We start from the raw sequence: 20,290 nt of genomic DNA on the forward strand, positions 1-20,290 counted from the left end.
TAACACATTCACACTGTTTCATGAATTACACTAGATGCAGACAACTGGGGTATACTGATTCCGACCTGGCGGCAGGGAGGGCATCTGGCCACTCCTTAACCATTCCAAATCCGTGCTTAACCCTGCCGACCCTGCACACAATGCAGGATGCAGGCAGTAGTGAAAGAAGAAGAGGATTCATGTGGAAAGGTTTCTGAAGTGATTATGGCTGCGCGACTGGAATTAACAGGCTTTGAACACGATATCGTAGCTAGAGCTACATGTATGGCATATTTCATTTCGGAAATCATTAGGGAATTCAACATTCCGAGATCCAGTGTCAGGAGTGCCCCGAGAACACCAAATTTCAGGCATTACGTCTCACTATGGACAACGCAGTAGCCGACGGCTTTCATTTAACGACCGAGAGCAACGGCGTTTGAGTGGCTTTCTGAATGCTAGAAGACAAGCAACACTGTGTGATATAACAGCAGAAATCAATGTGGGACATACGACGATCATATCCGGCAGGACAGTGCAGCAAAACCTGGCGTTAATGGGCTATGGCAGCAGACGGCCAATGCGAGTGCGTTTGCTAACAGCGTGTCATCAGCTACATCGCCTTTCCTCGGCTCTTGATCAACTGTAAACCCGTGGATTCGTCAGATGACTCACGATTTCAGTTAGTAGGGTTCGAGTGTGTCGTAGCCCCACAAAACCAAGAAGTCAGCAAGGCTCTGTGCAAGCTGCTGGTGGTGACATAATGGTGCGGTCTGTTTTTAAATGGACTGAGTCCTCTGATCCAACTGAACCGATCATTCACTGGAAATGGTTAAGTTCTGATACTTGGAGACCATTTGCAGCCAGTCAACAACCAAAGTTTTTGGATGACAGTGCGTCGTATCACCGGTCCAGAATGTTCGCAATTGGTTTGAAGAACATTCTGGACAATTCGAGCGAATGGTTTGGCCACCCAGATCGCCCGACACGAGTCCCATCGAACATTTGTGGGACATTTTCGAGAGGCCAGTTCGTGCACAAAATCGTGCACTGACGAAGCTTTCAAAATTATGGACAGCCATACAAACAGCATGGTTTTACAAGCTCCGACATCGTCGCGAAAAAAATACAGTGACTCGTATACGTAATAAGATTCCTTTAATTTACGTCTATGCTCACAATCTTTCCTGTTTAACAGATTACCGGTATCGGTGTTTAATGACCATCATCAGATCTGTCTCATGGCAGCAGTTCATTAGGACTTTGATTTTATGAGCCAGATATGATGATGGTCATTAAAGACCGAAATCCGTAATCTGTTAAACAGAAAAGATTGTGGCCATAGACGTAAATTAAAGGAAACTTATCAAGCAACTTGGCTCAATATTTCTGCACGAGACTTGTTGGGACCGTGGCGCGTCGAGTTGCTAAGGCGGGCAAAAATAGGTCCGTCACGATATTAGGAGACGTCCCACGATCTTTGGGACCTCAGTGTATGTCACTTCCCCATTGAATGGCATATTCATCATTTTCGGGGTTCGGGACCTTTCTTGTGCATCAGAATCTGTTTAAAAAGCATGTTGCGAGTAAAAGTCAGCAAAAAATCTCTCCTTTCTCAATTTTTTTTTAGATTGTGCATAAATTATCCCCCTAGGTAGTAATATTTTCAAACTCATGTCACTACCAACACATCTATTAATTTTTAAAAAGTATGTTGTAAATATAAGTCAAGAACAATTGACGGATTTTGTATTTGTTTTATTATTTTTCTTAGGATGGGCACAAAGCAATGGTTGTTATGGAAAATGCATATTGCTATGGTTAATGTAATTACTCGTAGATTTGCAATTAGCCTGTAACAAAGTTCCAAACGTCTACTTTCATCTGCTTCTGGATGATGTTGAATGCATTAAACGTAATAAGGATTCTGGCCTTGCACATGTAATGTCCTCCATATTTTTGTTTGTGGGACACCGATAAGAGTAGAAGTTGTGTACGTGGTTTTTGAAGGACTACGTTCTACTAACTGCATAATGACTTCTACTTCACCATCACTCTGCTCCTTTGCACTTTCAGATGAGACTGCTGGGCACCCCACCAGTGTCACACAGTTCAGTGCAAAGACGACTGCACTCCTGAGTCCGGTACTCCGCTAGTACGACGTTGCCCACCGCATTCTGGACTAGCAGCACAATCGTTTCCGTTACGGAAGCTAAACGCAAATACCATATCGGCGAATTCACGATTTATAAATACGTACGACAAGCTTAACCAATCAACAGAATGGCTATTTCGGGGCTGTGACAGCAACGATGATTCGAAACAAAAGCGTCTGGCTCCTAGGGTATACCTTTGGAGCCCGTGTTTACTAGACCCTTTTGCTTCCAATGATCGTTCCCTTTACATTTCTGAATACTGATCATGCCTCCTGGGACATCCTGTGGATTACCAAACGGCTAAGACAGGTATCTAACTCGAGCTCCAGTTTACCTGCATGGAGGACAAAAATTAGATTTCCAGTATTTCAAAACGTAATTGACTAAATTTAAAAGTTTTGCGTGTTGTCGTGAACCACTGATTATGAGGTAAAATCTTACGTTCAAGGTTTAAACAGTAAGTCAGTTAAGTTAAAAACAGCGTATTGTCTGTAGGCAGCATTACTCGCGGCGTGCAAATTACCCATTCTATTAGTCCGCTCAACTAGTTTTCCAAGCAGCTGTTTTCGGAACAAAATTGCAGAAGATTTTTTGTCAACGGTCCTGTATGTGTGTGCTTTGGGATGCTGATGTTGAATCCTAACTTTACGTTTGCTGTCTTTTAGGAGATCGGCAGCTCAAAAACAAAAACAGAGGAAAGTTCTTAGAAAATGCACTAGTCAGGTCTGAATTTGTCACAAGCGGTATCGGCACTAGGGCGTGCTTAAAAGAAGAGCTTTTCTGATCCATCTGCGAAAACGTCAGCAACGCCTTCTTCCACCCATTGCAGCTCGAAAAACATCCTTTTTATTGAAAAAACCTCCTACACCACTTGGTAGCCAATTAAATTTCCTACAAGACATTAAATTTTCTCATAAGGCGGCAGGGAGCAAAGGGAACACTGAAAGTGGCTTCTGCGCCCTATCGAAGAATGTCTTCCGGCTGTCTCTAACGGATACTATACTTCCGATTTATTACGCTCAAAACAGTTTCTTTTGAATGAATTGATAGTAAAACATGTCTGATGAAAACATTAGAAAATTATATTTACAGCGTGGTAGGTATATGACCCAGAGTAGCAAGACGAACATGAAATCGGTATGTGGCAGTGTAAATGCTTCATGAAACGTCTGAATGTTGAGCCAAGGACTAGGTCATCACATAGTGTAGGTTGTCCATTTGGAGAAGAAATAAGGCTTTTAGTGATGGAATATGGACGCAAAAGAAATATAAGTTGTTTAGTGAACCTACGAAGTATGGAGAAGCACCTGTGGTCATTAAGCCTCCACACTGTTTCAAAGGAAGTTTATTGGAAAACAGTCAGACAAAGGAGAAGAAGAGGTCTTGATCTACGGACTGCCTGCATATCCCCTAGATCAATGAGTGCGGAATCGAAAAGGCACGAACTCTGCAGTGTACAAATCTTCTAAACCTCTTCCAGACACAGGAGTATAGTTTATGTGACTGATGGGTGCTCCTAGTTGTTCAGATTCCTAAGTTCAGATCGGCGTACCTTCCAACAAGTCAACGGCTCGGATATCAGTTATATACGAGCTAAGTACAGTAGAGGTGCCACAACTATATACGATGGGTATCCGGATGAACAGAGGACTACCGAGTCCATGAAGATACAATTCAGTCGCACCATGACACCAACAGTTTTGCAACTAAATTTATTGCTGAATGCGAAAACAAGGTTAGACAACCATTATGCTGACGACAAAATGCAGTGAAAGTGGAATTACCTCCGAGCATGCAGCTGATGTTGTAGACACAGCAGTAGTGCGGAAGGCAGAACATCTGGCTTCGACTCACAAGAATGTCGCAATTTGGGGGCATATGTTGACCAGTTGGTTATAATGATGGATTTCCAGACCCCCCCTCCCCCCAATGCGTCTTTCCTAAAGTCATACAGATGTACAGCGCCTCAGTTCCTCAAGTATCTGAAGTGGAGAAGAGTGTTGCCAACGACATGCACTTCAGCCACCCAGTGAATGGTTTCCACTCTTCATCCACGTTACTCAACCAAGGCAAGGTTAAATTTGTCAACACCCTCTCCAAAAATTCGAATCGCGAAATGTGCATTACTACATTTACTGATCCTTCAGCCCATCTAAAAGGAATAAGAACAAATGATGAGAAATTTCTGACTGCTAATATGGTGGTAACATCCCAACCAAAACACTCTCCGAGCTGAAGGATAACGAGCACGTGCCACGAACCTACAAGGCATCAGAAAACACGCATTCCTCACACTGAAGACGCAGCTCAGCATGGAAACACACCTGCAGGGTTTTGAGGAGGGGGCATGGGGGAATTGACAACAAGAGTGTTCGAGAATGAGGTTTTCAGTCTGCAGCGGAGTTTGTGTTGATATGAAACTTCCTGGCAGATGAAAACTGTATGCCAGACCTAGCCTCGAACTCGCGACCTTTGCTTTCTCGGGTCGTGCTCTACCAACTAAGCTACTCAAGCACGACTCACGCCCCATCCTCACAGCTTTAGTTCTGCCAGTATCTCGTCTCCTACCTTCTAAACTTCACAGAACCTCACCAGCATTGCATGCCGTTCTAGCACTCCGGAAAGAAAGGATACTGCGGGGACATGGCTTATCCACAGCCTGGGGGATGTTTCAAGAATGAGGTTTCCAAGCTGCAACAGAGTGTGCGCTGGTTTTGAAACTTCAGGAGAGCTCCTGTGAAGTTTGGAAGGTAGGAGACGAGGTACTGGCAGAAGTGAAGCTTTGAGGACGGGGCGTGAGTCGTGCCTGGGTAGCTCAGTTGATAGAGCACTTGCCCGCGGAAGGCAAAGGACCCGATTTCCAGTCTCGGTCCAGCACGCAGTTTTAATTTGACAGGAAGTTACAAGAAGTGTGTTGGCTCCCATTACCTCACTGAAACCCCCGGCTTCCGAAAGACCTCTTCAGTTTATATCTTGTAAATGCAAGGCAAGTCGAAACGGTCAGTGGGGGTGTTGGCAAGCAGGATTATTTTGCACGAAACTGTGCCAGCAGTGTGAAGGGTCGTGCTCCAAAATCGATGACATTTTTGATACAGAAGATGACCTGGACGAGCCCATAGCAGTATCAGTATCTGAAGAAGCTTAAGTGACAGAAGCTATTACTTCATATAATTTTTGCAGCACTATGCATCTTTGCAAACAAATTTCTCTTCTTCATATCGTTAATCATTTAATTAGAATTTTTCGGTTGAAGAACGGCAGCAACTCACTGTTGAGCCCGGACCTTTCACAGCCCCTGATCATTTTCCTTGACCTTCCATGGCCAAGACCATTCACCTGGACCTTCTAATGCCCAAGCAGCATCGCCTGGACTACGAACAGCAGAATGGAGACTAGTAAAATAACTGTACACATGACGTCGATACAGATATTTCTTCAGACATCGATAGTTCACTATATGACTTATGTCTTTTCTGTCCAAGTCACTAAATGCCTTTTCCAGATGTAGAACCTACTCGAAATGATTACCCAATCCTGAACTCGAAATTAATACATTTCATATGTTCATTACTACATACTGAGTATTATGTACCTAATACGTTACAAAAATAATTCGTTAATACACTCCTGTAAATTGAAATAAGAACACCGTGAATTCATTGTCCCAGGAAGGGGAAACTTTATTGACACATTCCTGGGGTCAGATACACCACATGATCACACTGACAGAACCACAGGCACATAGACACAGGCAACAGAGCATGCACAATGTCGGCACTAGTACAGTGTATATCCACCTTTCGCAGCAATGCAGGCTGCTATTCTCCCATGGAGACGATCGTAGAGATGCTGGATGTAGTCCTGTGGAACGGCTTGCCATGCCATTTCCACCTGGCGCCTCAGTTGGACCAGCGTTCGTGCTGGACGTGCAGACCGCGTGAGACGACGCTTCATCCAGTCCCAAACATGCTCGATGGGGGACAGATCCGGAGATCTTGCTGGCCATGGTAGTTGACTTACACCTTCTAGAGCACGTTGGGTGGCACGGGATACATGCGGACGTGCATTGTCCTGTTGGAACAGCAAGTTCCCATGCCGGTCTAGGAATGGTAGAATGATGGGTTCGATGACGGTTTGGATGTACCGTGCACTATTCAGTGTCCCCTCGACGATCGCCAGAGCTGTACGGCCAGTGTAGGAGATCGCTCCCCACATCATGATGCCGGGTGTTGGCCCTGTGTGCCTCGGTCGTATGCAGTCCTGATTGTGGCGCTCACCTGCCCGGCGCCAAACACGCATACGACCATCATTGGCACCAAGGCAGAAGCGACTCTCATCGCTGAAGACGACACGTCTCCATTCGTCCCTCCATTCACGCCTGTCGCGACACCACTGGAGGCGGGCTGCACGATGTTGGGGCGTGAGCGGAAGACGGCCTAACGGTGTGCGGGACCGTAGCCCAGCTTCATGGAGACGGTTGCGAATGGTCCTCGTCGATACCCCAGGAGCAACAGTGTCCCTAATAGGCTGGGAAGTGCCGATGCGGTCCCCTACGGCACTGCGTAGGATCCTACGGTCTTGGCGTGCATCCGTGCGTCGCTGCGGTCCGGTCCCAGGTCGACGGGCACGTGCACCTTCCGCCGACCACTGGCGACAACATCGATGTACTGTGGAGACCTCACGCCCCACGTGTTGAGCAATTCGGCGGTACGTCCACCCGGCCTCCCGCATGCCCACTATACGCCCTCGCTCAAAGTCCGTCAACTGCACATACGGTTCACGTTCACGCTGTCGCGGCATGCTACCAGTATTAAAGACTGCGATAGAGCTCCGTATGCCACGGCAAACTGGCTGACACTGACGGCGGCGGTGCACAAATGGTGCGAAGCTAGCGCCATTCGACGGCCAACACCGCGGTTCCTGGTGTGTCCGCTGTGCCGTGCGTGTGATCATTGCTTGTACAGCCCTCTCGCAGTGTCCGGAGCAAGTACGGTGGGTCTGACACACCGGTGTCAATGTGTTCTTTTTTCCATTTCCAGGAGTGTATTTTAATGCAGTTCTTAAGCTTGAAAGTTAAGTTTAAGAATGCCTCCAGGGAGGTCGGTTTGCCCGCGTTCACTTAGGTGAGGCAGGTGGTGAGGCGAACTATACAGGGGACAGCCATGGACCGACTGACACATCGACTTGCTTCCCGTCAATCATTACACGAGAACTAAGACCGGCAATGTTGCGAACGTGATAATCCACAATGGAGTATGTATTCTGTTGTATTGTATGTTAACCGGGGTCCTAAAAACGATGGGGAGGCTCCGTCCCCGCCAGAGTTGCAGCGGTCCACAACCCCACAACGACTGCCGCAGTCCACTTCACCCCACCGCCGCCCCACACCGAACCCAGGGTTATTGTGCGCTTCGGCGCCCGGTGGAGCCCCCAGGGAACGTCTCACACCAGACGAGTGTAACCCCTATGTTTGCGTGGTAGAGTAATGGTGGTGTACGCGTACGTAGAGAACCTTGCGCAGCAATCGCCGACATAATGTAACTGAGACGGAATGAGGGGAACCAGCCCGCATTCGCCGAGGCAGATGGAAAACCGCCTAAAAACCATCCACAGACTGACCGGTTCATCGGACCTCGACACAAAGCCGCCGAGCGGATTCGTGCCGGGGACCAGGCGCTCCTTCCAGCCCGTAAAAGCCGTGCGTTAGACATCACGGCCATGGAGTATGTACTATATGTCAAAATTACACAACACGTTGGACAGCGACAACAGGTGAGGAAAGGACGCTGTCTGGAATTACGTTAGTGGCCAGGGCAGGTAATCGGAACACTAACGGCCATAAGGCAGTAGAAACACTCGTTGTTGCTCACAAGGAAACCTCGCTAACAGCAAAGCACTGAAACGAACGACCACAACATGAATGGACGTAGCTTACTACTCGGCTTTGACGTCCTGGGTCGGTGAACCACAAAGCTTCTAGCGACTGGACAGCTGCACACACGCCCTGACACTGCGTAGGCGCTGCCAGCCGAATGCGCTGCGCAGACATAACTTCCCTCGCCCGCAACAACTGACCGACTCCTGCTGGTCCGTCCGCGACTGCTCTGCTGGTGCGTCTCAGACATAAAACGGCGGAAATACTGGCTCGCACCCAACCACGCAGAGGAAACACGCCCAGTGGCCAAACGACATCCCTGCACCAGGAAAGGACCGACCCAAGTTCCACAAGATGGTAACTGAAGGGGCCCACAAGCGCTCGGACAACCAGTTACACTTCGCTCGATGAGACGACCGACCTGTCAGAGGTAGTACGCTGGCAACACTTAAAATAACTTGTCAAGGATGTAACGCCATCTACGCACACAACCTGACAAACACTTCCACAAAGACATGAACGATACCCAAGAGTAACGTAAGCACGCACGAAGACAAGTCGGGAGTCGATGCTCACACACACAGCCGACTCAGGAACGATCAGCGAGCCAGAACATGTCGTCCAGGACGACCGACTGACCATCCACCAAGGCCGTGGCCCGGCTCAGGTGACGCGTGGTGGCAGCGGTCGGGCGAGCCGCGTCGGCGCAGACCTCACTGCTGCTCCAACCCGACTGCACCAGTGCCGCACTGCAACTCCCCGACTGGCTGGACTTGACTGCGCTCCAGACGTGTTCCAGCCGACTGGCAGAGCCCAACTCGCGATCCGACCTCGCAGTCCGAACTGACTTACGACAGACAACGACCGGGAAGTCTTAGCAGTCGAGCAAGGATACTACGAGAGGGGATATATCGATACGCGCTGCTAGCGCCGATTACGGTGAGGCAAAGCTGCAACTCAGTGACAGTATTAATTTAAATTAACGTAGTGAGGTGGTAGTGCGTTAAAAACAGGGTGTCAAATAGATGATAGTGGCAACACGAGCCACGCACGGCTCACTCTAATTCAAATGATGTAGTTGCAGAACGGTTCAAAGAAAACTTGTCTCATTTCAAATAGATACCCCATTCATACAAATGTAGTTTATGGTGACGTCAATCTGCTCCAATATTTTGGCAAAAACAAGTGTTTAAAATCGCTGGTAGGGATAAAACGTCTTCCGAAATCATTCCGAATGCGTTCTCGGAAAATGATTTTGAACAATTAGTTCAGGAACTCATTTGAAATATGAATGGTTGCGAAAACTTTCTTCACCTGTTTGCAACAAATAATCCTGACGAAATCGGGAACATCATGACGGATACAGAGATAGTGACCCCAAGGTCATAACATCAAAACCCACTAAAAATGAACGCAAAATATATATGTTTCAAAAAGTAGATAAAAACCCGCTTGATACCTTCCTAGGAGATAGCCTCCACTCCTTCCAATCTGATTATCTAAGCATAGATTAGTTGTCGTTTATATCCACAGAAAAATTATCGACGGTAATGGAGAGATACATACGCCAAATTAACCAGTGAGACTATATTCCGACAATTGTTGTAAGGAGTGTGCCTATAATCTAACTTTAATGTTTATTTGTCATTACAATAGTGGAGCCATAGTCAAAATACATTTTTTTAAACTTCCTGTCAGATTAAAACTGTGTGCCCGACCGAGACTCGAGCTCGGGACCTTTGCCTTTCGCGGGCAAGTGCTCTACCATCTTTATTTTTTTATTTTTTTGGCTGTTCACAAACACTAAATGAAATGCATCCTCTGCAAAAACAAAACCAAAAAAAAAAAAACATTGTAAAACAAATCACAAATGTAAAGGAACAGGGATACAGGGATGTTGTTTTTATTTATTATATTTATTTATTTTCCACAATCACCCTGTTAAAAGGAACATGTAGATCATGTAGATCATTTCATGGTATAGTATATGCATTACATATGGAGCGGTGAAAGAAGCGTGAGGTTCATTAGCAGCTGTCAAATCTGCACACCGACTGCACCCGGCACATCCCAACTGCGTGGGGGGTCGAGGAAGACTGCCTGAAGATAGTTGGCAAAGGTTTTCCGATAGTGTGACCATCTATGAACCTCATTGTGGGCTTGCTGCAAGAAATACCAAAAGTCGAGTCGCGACTTGGCAGCATCCCCATAAAGGTACGCGATCGTCCAACCTTTGACCCAGATGATCGAATGTGATTTAGTCGCCGGAAAGTAGTCACTCTCCGGATGTAAGAAGAAAGCAGGTGTAATATGTTGCGGGGTAACACGGGGGTAGCAAGCCACCATCTGTCGTCCTAGGAGCCATACGTCCTCCACCGCGATACAAGTTAAGCGGTGATGGTCGTCATCCACTTGGCGACATTTCGGGCACAGTGGAGTGTCCACTAGTCCAATTGCATGGAGTCGTTGGTTGGTGTTGAACTTGCCACAGGTGACAGAGAACCATAGTGCCCGAACGAAGGTAGGAAAGAATTTTTGGTGCACATGTCTCCAAATCTTCGGCCAATGCAACGTGGGGTGTTTCAGTTCAATGACATTACGACTTATCCGTCGTAGCAGCCAAACATAAAAATCCTTCGCGCATGGTGGTACCGTGCGCGGAACCTCGTCTCTGATATAACTAAGTTCCACGATAAATGTTGATACATGTGCAAAATGTGTCGTAATGTTGCCCACCGCCACCGGAGGTGTGAGGGACGCTGGAACTAGGAGACCCAGTAGGCGGGATGTAAGGGAATCACGCCCGCTACGCCATTGCTTGTACATCGTGGCTAGAAGGAGCGCCGTCGCTCGGTAGCGAACATTCGTAAGTCCGAGTCCCCCCTTGTCCGTAGGGAGGGTGAGCGTTGCGTATCGCACCTTGAGGGGCGACCCAATCATCACAAAATAGCCTAGTGCTGATTGAAGTCGACGTCCGAGCGTGAGTGGGCAGGATCTACGAAATATGCACCATTCGAGAAACCACATAAGTGTTCAGATATTCGACTCGCTGCAAAGGATCAAGGCGCCGTAGGAGATGTTGGCGGACCATGGTACGTGTTGTCTGTAAAATACGTCGGTAGTTAACTGCCGCAGTATGTTTCACAGACGAGGTAAGGTCTATGCCGAGATAGCGGAATCGTTGCACATAAGGAAACGGACTGATTTCTTCCGGCGTAAGGCCCCTTCCAACCGGCATTGCCGCCGATTTGTTCATGTTCACTGCACTACCCGCCGTCAAACTGTGGTCCAACAACAGTTCAAGGACCGTCTTCACCTCTTCCTCAGAACGAACGAGCAGCAGGAGGTCGTCCGCATAGGCACGGCATTTGAAGGTGTAGCCCCGCAGTTCCATCCCAGAAAGAGAATTTGTTAGCCTCCCAATTAATGGTTCCAACGCTATCGCGAACAGCAGCATTGAAAGAGGGCAGCCCTGGTGAATGGAACGTCGAATTTGAATGGGCCCTGCTATACGCCCATTAACCTGTACCAAGGATTGTGCGTTCCCATTAATCCTTCTAATGACACCAGTAAAACAGTCTGGAAATCCCATTTGTTCTAGTACAGCGTACAGATAGTTGTGGCGCACCTTATCAAAAGCACTGTCAAAATCAACCGCCACCATCGCCGCTTTAAGCCGGCACTCCTCCGCCAGCGCTATCACATCACGGCATTCGCCAGTAGCTGATTGCACATTCACCGATCCACCCGGTGTCGTCTGTTCTGGAGAAAGAGCGCTACGAATTAACATACGACATCGGGACGCTAGCAACCGTGCAAAGATCTTATAGTCTGCATTAAGCAGGGTGATGGGGCGATAATGTGTGACCGTAATTCCTGGCTTCGGTTTATGTACTGGCACCAAGAGGCCTTCCATAAAAGCCGGTGGAATAGGCGCATCGGAATTTAACAACTCGTTGTACATTTCCGTCCATCGCGGTGCCATTTCGTTGCGAAATTCTCGGTAAAATTCAGCAGGGAGTCCATCAATCCTGGGAAGCGATTCAACGCAACCTTTGCGATCGCATCATGTACTTCCTCACAGCTAATAGCTTCCAGTAAGGTTCCAGCGGTTCGAGGTTAGATAGATGTGTTGATAACGGTCGACGAATGCAGAGACAATGTCCGCTTGACGCGTCACTCTTCGGGCTTCGCGGGTAATTAACTCCCGTACCAAAACGCGTCGTCGGTGCTTTCGTTCATTCACGACGTGGTGCATGGAAGGAATCTCGTGCCTTATCGTATCGTGACATCTGGCGCGCACCATGGTTCCCTGAAGATGTTTCCGTGCCAAAGTCACTAGTTTAGCTTTTATCCTTTTGCGTTCGATCCAGACGTCCTGTCCCGGCGGACCATCGTCCAGGTCTCGCAGCGCTGCAAAATAAAAGTCGGTCGTACGGCGGCGCCATTCTGCCATCTCCCTGCTGTATGAGATGAACGTACGGCGAAGCGCCGGTTTAGCACAAGTCAGCCACCAATCAAGCTTCGTCGCATACCTTCCAACCTTTCGCTCGCACATCGTCCATGTCTCAAGGATCCGTTGACGACATTCGGGATCATGTAGATGTTGAATGTTTAATTTCCACGGGGCCTTGCTGTTCCACACCTCTCTACGGGGAAGAAGCACCGTACAGATGTAAGCGCTGTGATCGGAAAATGCCAATGGCCAGCGTTCCGCGTCCTGGACATCATTTGCATGAGCCCGTGAGATATAACTGCGATCTAATCTGCTCGCCGAATGACTTGTCACATAGGTGTATCCCGCTGCATCTCCATGTCGTAATTCCCACGTGTCACTAAGTACAAGGTCGCTGACAACGATTCGCAACTCCTGGCTGATTTTTGCTTGCGGCCATTGGTCTTTCTGGCTGAGAACACAGTTGAAATCTCCACCAATTATTACACATTTATAACGTCCATGGAAAAGTGGGGCAATGTCTTCAGCATAAAATCGCGCCCTTTCCCGCCGCCGATTGTTTCCCGACGGTGCATAAAGATTGATGATGCGTGTCCCAAACGTCGTGAAAGCCATTCCCCTGGCCGACGGAAGATAACACACGTTTTCCACGGGGAAGCCATCTCGCATGTAAACTGCCACCCCACTCCCATTGTGATCTCCATGTGACGAATAGGATTGGTAGCCTGCGATGTATGGGAGTGCAGCTATGTGGACTTCCTGCAGCAAAGCAATATCCACGTCAGATGCCCAAATCGTTTCCTTCAGTAGGGGTATTTTGGTCGGTGAACGCACGTCATTTATATTTAATGTCGCAATACGGTTCGCATGGCGTTGAAGCCCACTCTGTCGAGGCGCAACAATATCTCCCTGCATCGGCGCTGGGGGCTGAGTTAGAAGACGTTCTCTCGCCCCTCTCCCTTCACCTTCAGCAATTATTAGGCCGTCTTCGTGGGTGCCGGCTGCCTCTGTATGACGTCCGGCGCCTCCTCAATATCGTCATACCACATCTGTGCAGGCAGTGATATATTCGTGTCCATAGCCACAGCATCTGCGTCTGGAGAGACAACTGGTTGTGGTTCCTCTTCAGCATCACTACGTCCCGCTACCGTCAATGTGACAGACCGCAGCGGGTCTGATCGAACAGTTTCCATTGCCTCATCCTGTTTCGTAGAGGCTGTTGTGTCGTCTTGGTCCACAGGCACATCGTCGTTGGGGCAAGGGGAGTCATCCCTAGGAGATGTCGTGCGACGACGCCGTTTCCTCCTTTTCGGGGAACGTTGTTTGCGTGATCTTCCTTCCGTGTCCTCAGATTGTAGGGAATCACGGCTGCCCGACAGAAAAGCATCCGTAGGAACTGGAAGTGTTTGGAGTCCCATCGCTGTAGTTGGCGGGATTTCGGTAGAAACTGATGTTGTCGTCACAGAGTGCGTTCCAGACGGAACAGCATCCGTAGTGGCTGGAACTGCTTCGTGTACTATCGGTGTGCTTGGTGGGAGTTCGGTCTCATCTGATGTTGTCGCCGTAGACTGTATGCTCGATGGAGCAGCATCCTCTGTCATCCCGACGTCTGCTACAAGGTTTCGGAGAGTGCCATCGGGATCTTCCACCGGGGCTGTGTCCTTTCGGTCATCAGCGGACGCAGTGAGGGCTTTGGCATAGGTGATCAGTAGTATTGTCATCGCCGGCGACGGCTCCCGCACACCTGAAGGCAGTTGCGTAATCCGCCGTTGCATACAGTTCGACCTGAGGTGTCCCTCCTGGCCACAGCCAGAACATGTACGTGGTTGCCCATCGTAAATCACCACCGCCCGACAACCACCAATTGTCAGATAGGACGGTACATGCTTCTGAAGATCAATAGTGATCTGTCTCACTCAATTAAGCACGGGGTACGTGGCGAATTGTGTCCAGCGTTCTGCTGTGTGATCATGTACCGTGCCGTATGGCTTAAAAGCCTCAATAACTTCGTCAGCCGGGAGCTCAAATGGCAGCTCAAAAACACGTATTGTCCGTACACCCAGACCAGCATGTTCTACAGTTACCGTGCCGACATTCACGTCACTATGGCAAAATCGGAGACCTGCTTTTGTCGCCTGTAGAATTCTCTCACACGCCGCGTCATTTACCATCTCAACATACACCGTGGGACTAACGATGGACAGGTGAATTCCGACAATATCTTTGGGCGGTATCTTGACGTCCTCTCGTATGAATCGTTCCACTGATAAAGCCTTTGGTCTTTCGTAGTCTTTGCAGAAATTGAAACGTAATGTAGTTTTCCTGTACTTGTTCGCCATGATCGTTGTTACTAGCCCGCGCGCAGACTAAGTCCACAAGTAAACAAACACTCGCACACGCCGCACAGGCGGAAGTATCGGACCTCCTCTTCGTACGGCCGCTAGCGCCGAACTGCACCATCTGAGCTACCGAAGCACGACTCACGCCCGGTACTCACAGCTTTACTTCTGCCAGTATCTCGTCTCCTACCTTCCAAACTTTACAGAAGCTCTTCTGCGAACCTTGCAGAACTAGTACTCCTGAAAGAAAGGATATAGCGGAGACATGGCTTAGCCACAGCCTGGGGGATGTATCCAGAATGAGATTTTCACTCTCCAGCGGAGTGTGCGCTGATATGAAACTTCCTGGCAGATTAAAACTGTGTGCCCGACCGAGACTCGAACTCGGGACCTTTGCCTTTCGCGGGCAAGTGCTCTACCATCTGCAGAGTGAAAATCTTATTCTGGAAACATTCCCCAGGCTGTGGCTAAGCCATGTCTCCGCTATATCCTTTCTTTCAGGAGTGCTACCTCTGCAAGGTTCGCAGAAGAGCTTCTGTAAAGTTTGGAAGGTAGGAGACGAGATACTGGCAGAAGTAAAGCTGTGAGTACCGAGCGTGAGTCGTGCTTCGGTAGCTCAGATGGTAGAGCACTTGCCCGCGAAAGGCAAAGGTCCCGATTTCGAGTCTCAGTCGGGCACACAGTTTTAATCTGACAGGAAGTTTCATATCGGCGCACACTCCGCTGCAGAGTGAAAATCTCATTCTGGATACATTTTTTTAAATTTTCTACTGTGACTGTAGCATCACTATAATAGAGTCAAACAAACATTTAAACCAATGAGAGATAGTACTAATCCTCCATGGTACACAAAATAAGTCAGAACACTTTTGCACACGCAACAAAAACAACATGCCAAATTAGAGATGTAGCAAAACCACCAAGATTGGAGAAATTTTACAGAAACTCGAAATTTCACGCGAACTTCAGTGCGAGATGCCTTTAACAGGTTCCACATCGATAATCTATCTCGAAATCTGCCAGAAAATGAAAAGAGATTTTGGTTGTATGTAAAGTACACCAGCGGAAAGACACAGTCAGTACCTTTACTGAGCAATAGCAATTGATGTTACGTATGACAGAGCTACTAAAGCAGAGTTACTAAATACAGTTTTCGAAATTCGTTCGCTGAAGAAGACAAAGTAAATATTCCAGAACTCGAATCTAGGACGGCTGCCAACCTGAGTAACTAAGAAGTAGTGTGGTGAAGACGCTTACATTACTTAATAATAATACGGCCTGTGGTCAACATTTTGTACCAATCAAGTTCCTTTCAGAGTGGAGTGGTTTGATGTGGCCCAGCACGAATTCCTCTCTTGTGCCAACCTCTTCATCTCAGAGAAACACTTGCAACCTAGGCTCTCAATTATTTCTTGGATGTTCTCCAGTCTGTCTTCCTTTGCAGTTTTTACGCTCTACAGCTGCCTCTACTACCATGGAAGTTATTCCTTGATGTCGTAACATATGTCCTACAGTTCTGTCCTTTCTTCTTGTCACTGTTTTCCATATACTCCTTTCTTCCCCGATTATCCGGAGAACCTCCTCATCCCTAGCCTTATCTGTCCTCTTAATTTTCAACATTCTCCTGTACACTTAATTTTCAACATTCTTCTGTAGCACCACATCTCAAACGCTTCCATCATCTTCTGGTCCTGTTTTCCCACAGTCCATATTTCACTAGCATACAATGTTGTGCTCCAAATGTGCACAGATTTCTTCCTCAGATTAAAGTCTATGTTTGGTACTAGAAGACTTATGCTTACTAGGAATGTCCTTACTGCCAGTGTTAGTCTGCTTTTTATGTCCTCGCCGTTCCGTCCGTCATGGGTTATTTCACTGCCCAGGTTGCAGAAATCCTTAACTTCATCTGCTTTGTGATCATCAATCATAATTTTAAGTTTCTCGCTGTTCTCATTTCTGCTACTTCTCATTACTTTCGTCTTTCTTTAGTTCACTCTCAGTCCATATTCCGTACTCACCAGACTGTTCATTCCTTTCAACAGATTCTATAAATCTGTTTCACTTTCACTGAGGATTGCAATGTCATAAGCAAATCTTATCATTGATGTCCTTTCATCTTCAATTTTTATTCCACTGTTGAACATTTCTTTTATTTCCGTCATTGCTGCTTCGATGTATAGACTGAGCAGTAGCGGCGAAAGACAATATCCCTGTTTTACACCCTTTCTAATCCGAGCACTTTGTACTTCGCCTTACACTTTTATTAGTCTCTCTTGTTTCTTGTATATATTGTACAATAATAGTTTTTCCCTATAGCTTACTCCTACTTTTCTCAGAATTTCGAACATCATGGACCATCTTACATTGTCGAATGCTTTTTCTAGGTCGACAAATCCTATGAACGTGTCTTGATTTATCTTTAGTCTTGGTTCCATTATCAAACGCAATGTCAGACTTGCCTCTCCGGTGCCTTTTATTTTCGTAGAGCCGATCTGATCGTCATCTGACACATCCTCAGTTTTCTCTTTTTCTGTATGTCATTCTTATCAGCAACTTGGATGCGCCCGCCACGTAGGGAGGATGTATCATGCAATTGAGGGGAATCAGAGCACGCATGGAAAGATTTAAGTGTTCGTTTTTCCCGCGCGCTGTTCGAGAACGGAACGGTAGAGTAAAAGCTTGAAGGCGGTTTGATGAGCTCTCTACCAGGCACTTAATTGTGAATTACAGGGTAATCACGCTGATGTAGGAGAACATTTGCTCATCGCCGCACGATTCTTTAAAAAATCGATTGTGTGTGTGTGTGTGTGTGTGTGTGTGTGAGAGAGAGAGAGAGAGAGAGAGAGAGGGGGGGGAGTTAATTACTGCTGTAGCGAAATCGGTCAACAGATCATCAGAACCACAGTTGAAAAATATTATTATCTGAACTCACGCGCAACTTCACAACTTGAAGTTCAGAACAGAAATCACAATCGGTTAATAGAGCCATAGTCATAGTATCTGAGTTCAGCATGGAAACCAGATGTATATCTGTAATTAAAAATGTGTTGGCCACATGTTATGTGGAACGTTTTGCTGGAATTACTCTGTACCACTAGCTCCTAAAAGATTCAACACACCACCAGCACATTACGTGCATGCACATATACAACATCTGTACAAACATAAAATTCACACACACACACACACACACACACACACACACACACACACACACACACACATATACACTACTGGCCATTAAAGTTGCTACACCACGAAAATGACGTGCTACAGACGCGAAATTTAACCGACAGAAGAAGATACTGTGATATGCAAATTATTAGCTTCTCAGAGCATTCAGCGCCGGTGGCAACCCCTACAACGTCCTGACTTGAGGAAAGTTTCCAACCGATTTCTCATACACAAAGAGCAGTTGACCGGCGTTGCCTGGTAAAACGTTGTGGTGATGCCTCGTGTAAGGAGGAGAAATGCGTACCATCACGTTTCCGACTTTGATGAAGGTCGGCTTGTAGCCTATCGCGATTGCGGTTTATCGTATCGCGACATTGTTCCTCGCGTTGGTCGAGATCCAATGACAGTTAGCAAAATATGGAGTCGGTGACTTCAGGAGGGTAATACGGAACGCCGTGCTGGATCCCAACGGCCTCGTATCACTAGCAGACGATATGACAGGCATCTTATCCGCATGGCTGTAACGGATCGTGCAGCCACGTCTCTATCCCTGAGTCAACAGATGGGGACGTTGGTAAGACGACAACCATCTGCACGAACAGTTCGACAACGTTTGCAGGAGCATGGACTATCAGCTCGGAGACTATGGCTGCGGCTACTCTTGACGCTGCATGACAGACAGGAGCGCCTGCGATGGTGGACTCAACGACGAACCTGGGAGCACGAATTACAAAACGTCATTTTTTCGGATGAATCCAGGTTCTGTTTACAGCATCATGATGGTCGCATCCGTGTTTGGCGACATCGCGGTGAACGCACATTGGAAGCGTGTATTCGTCATAGAAATACTGGCGTATCACCCGTCGGGATGGTATGGGGTGCCATTGGTTACACATCTCCGTCAGCTCTTGTTCACATTGACGGCACTTTGAACAGTCGACGTTACATTTCAGATTTTTTACGACCCGTGGCTCTACCCTTCATTCGATCGCTGCGAATCTCTACATTTCAGCAGGATAATGCACGACCGCATGTTGCTGGTCATGTACGGGCCTTTCTGGATACAGAAAATGTTCGACTGCTTCCCTGGCCAGCACATTCTCCACATCTCTCACCAACTGAAAACGTCTAGTCAATGGTGGCCGAGTAACCGTCTTGTCACAATACGCCAGTCACTACTCTTGATGAATTGTGGTATCGTGTTGAAGCTGCATGGGTATCTGTATCTGTACAAACCATCCAAGCTCTGTTTGACTCAATGACCAGGTGTATCAAGGCCGTTATTACGGCCAGAGATGGTTGTTCTGGGTACTGATTTCTCAGGATCTATGCACCCAAATTGCAAGAATATGTAAATCATGCAACTTACGTGAAAACGTGGTTTTCATATTAAAACAGCTTTGGCATCTAACTGCGAGTAGTTTCTTTCAGCAGTGAAGCTCTTTGTCCAATTGATAGATATTTCAAGGGCTAGAATCGTTACCGGTAATCGTTTAAGAACACTACTACTCTGCTGAAATGCGCTTTATAAAAACAGTTCAGGTTCATATGGATTTCCACGTTCTGTTATAGAGGTTGATAATCATTGAACTATACGAAATAAAACAGTCATAAATTCTGGACGGTTTCCAACAGGACGTCCAAATTGCAAGGTTGGCCGCGGGGCAAGGTGAGAGTTAGTGTGCGCATGGACCCGCGCTTTGTTGTTGACGGCCGGTGCCCGAGCGTGCAGCGCTTGTGAAGGCCCACTGTGCGAGCGGCAACAGACCAACTGCGGCTCAAAGGAAGCTTGTGGCCGAGTTCGGTGTGAAGACAACCGGTCCAAGTGTGCTAACAATCAAGAGTTTAAGTCGCAAGTCCGAGAGAACGGGCTGTGTTCCTAATGACAGTGTTGGCAATGTCGGTCGTCCAGAAGAGGTGAAAACATCGCCAAGACACGCGCTGTGTTTCAAACCAGCCCAAGGAAATCGATCAGACGAGCTGCGCAACAGCTGAGAACGGGGAGATACTGCGACAGATAGTTGTTGAGGAACTGCATCTTTTCCCATATAAAATTGAAGCTCATCACCAACTAAGCCGCAGCGGTTGTGTTTCGCCATCACTACTGTCCACAGGATTGACGAATAGCACGTGTAAATATGATTTGGTATAGCAACGAAGCCCACTTTCATTTAGATAGGTTTGTCAATAATCAAAGTGGGCGCATTTGGGGGACTGAGAATCCACATTTCGCGATAGAGAAGTATCTTCACCCTCAATGGCTGACCGTGTGGTGTGCAATGTCCAGTCACGGAAATATCGGTGCGATATA

Source organism: Schistocerca gregaria, chromosome 7 (genome assembly GCF_023897955.1).
Source record: "Schistocerca gregaria isolate iqSchGreg1 chromosome 7, iqSchGreg1.2, whole genome shotgun sequence".
Lineage (NCBI taxonomy): Eukaryota > Metazoa > Arthropoda > Insecta > Orthoptera > Acrididae > Schistocerca > Schistocerca gregaria.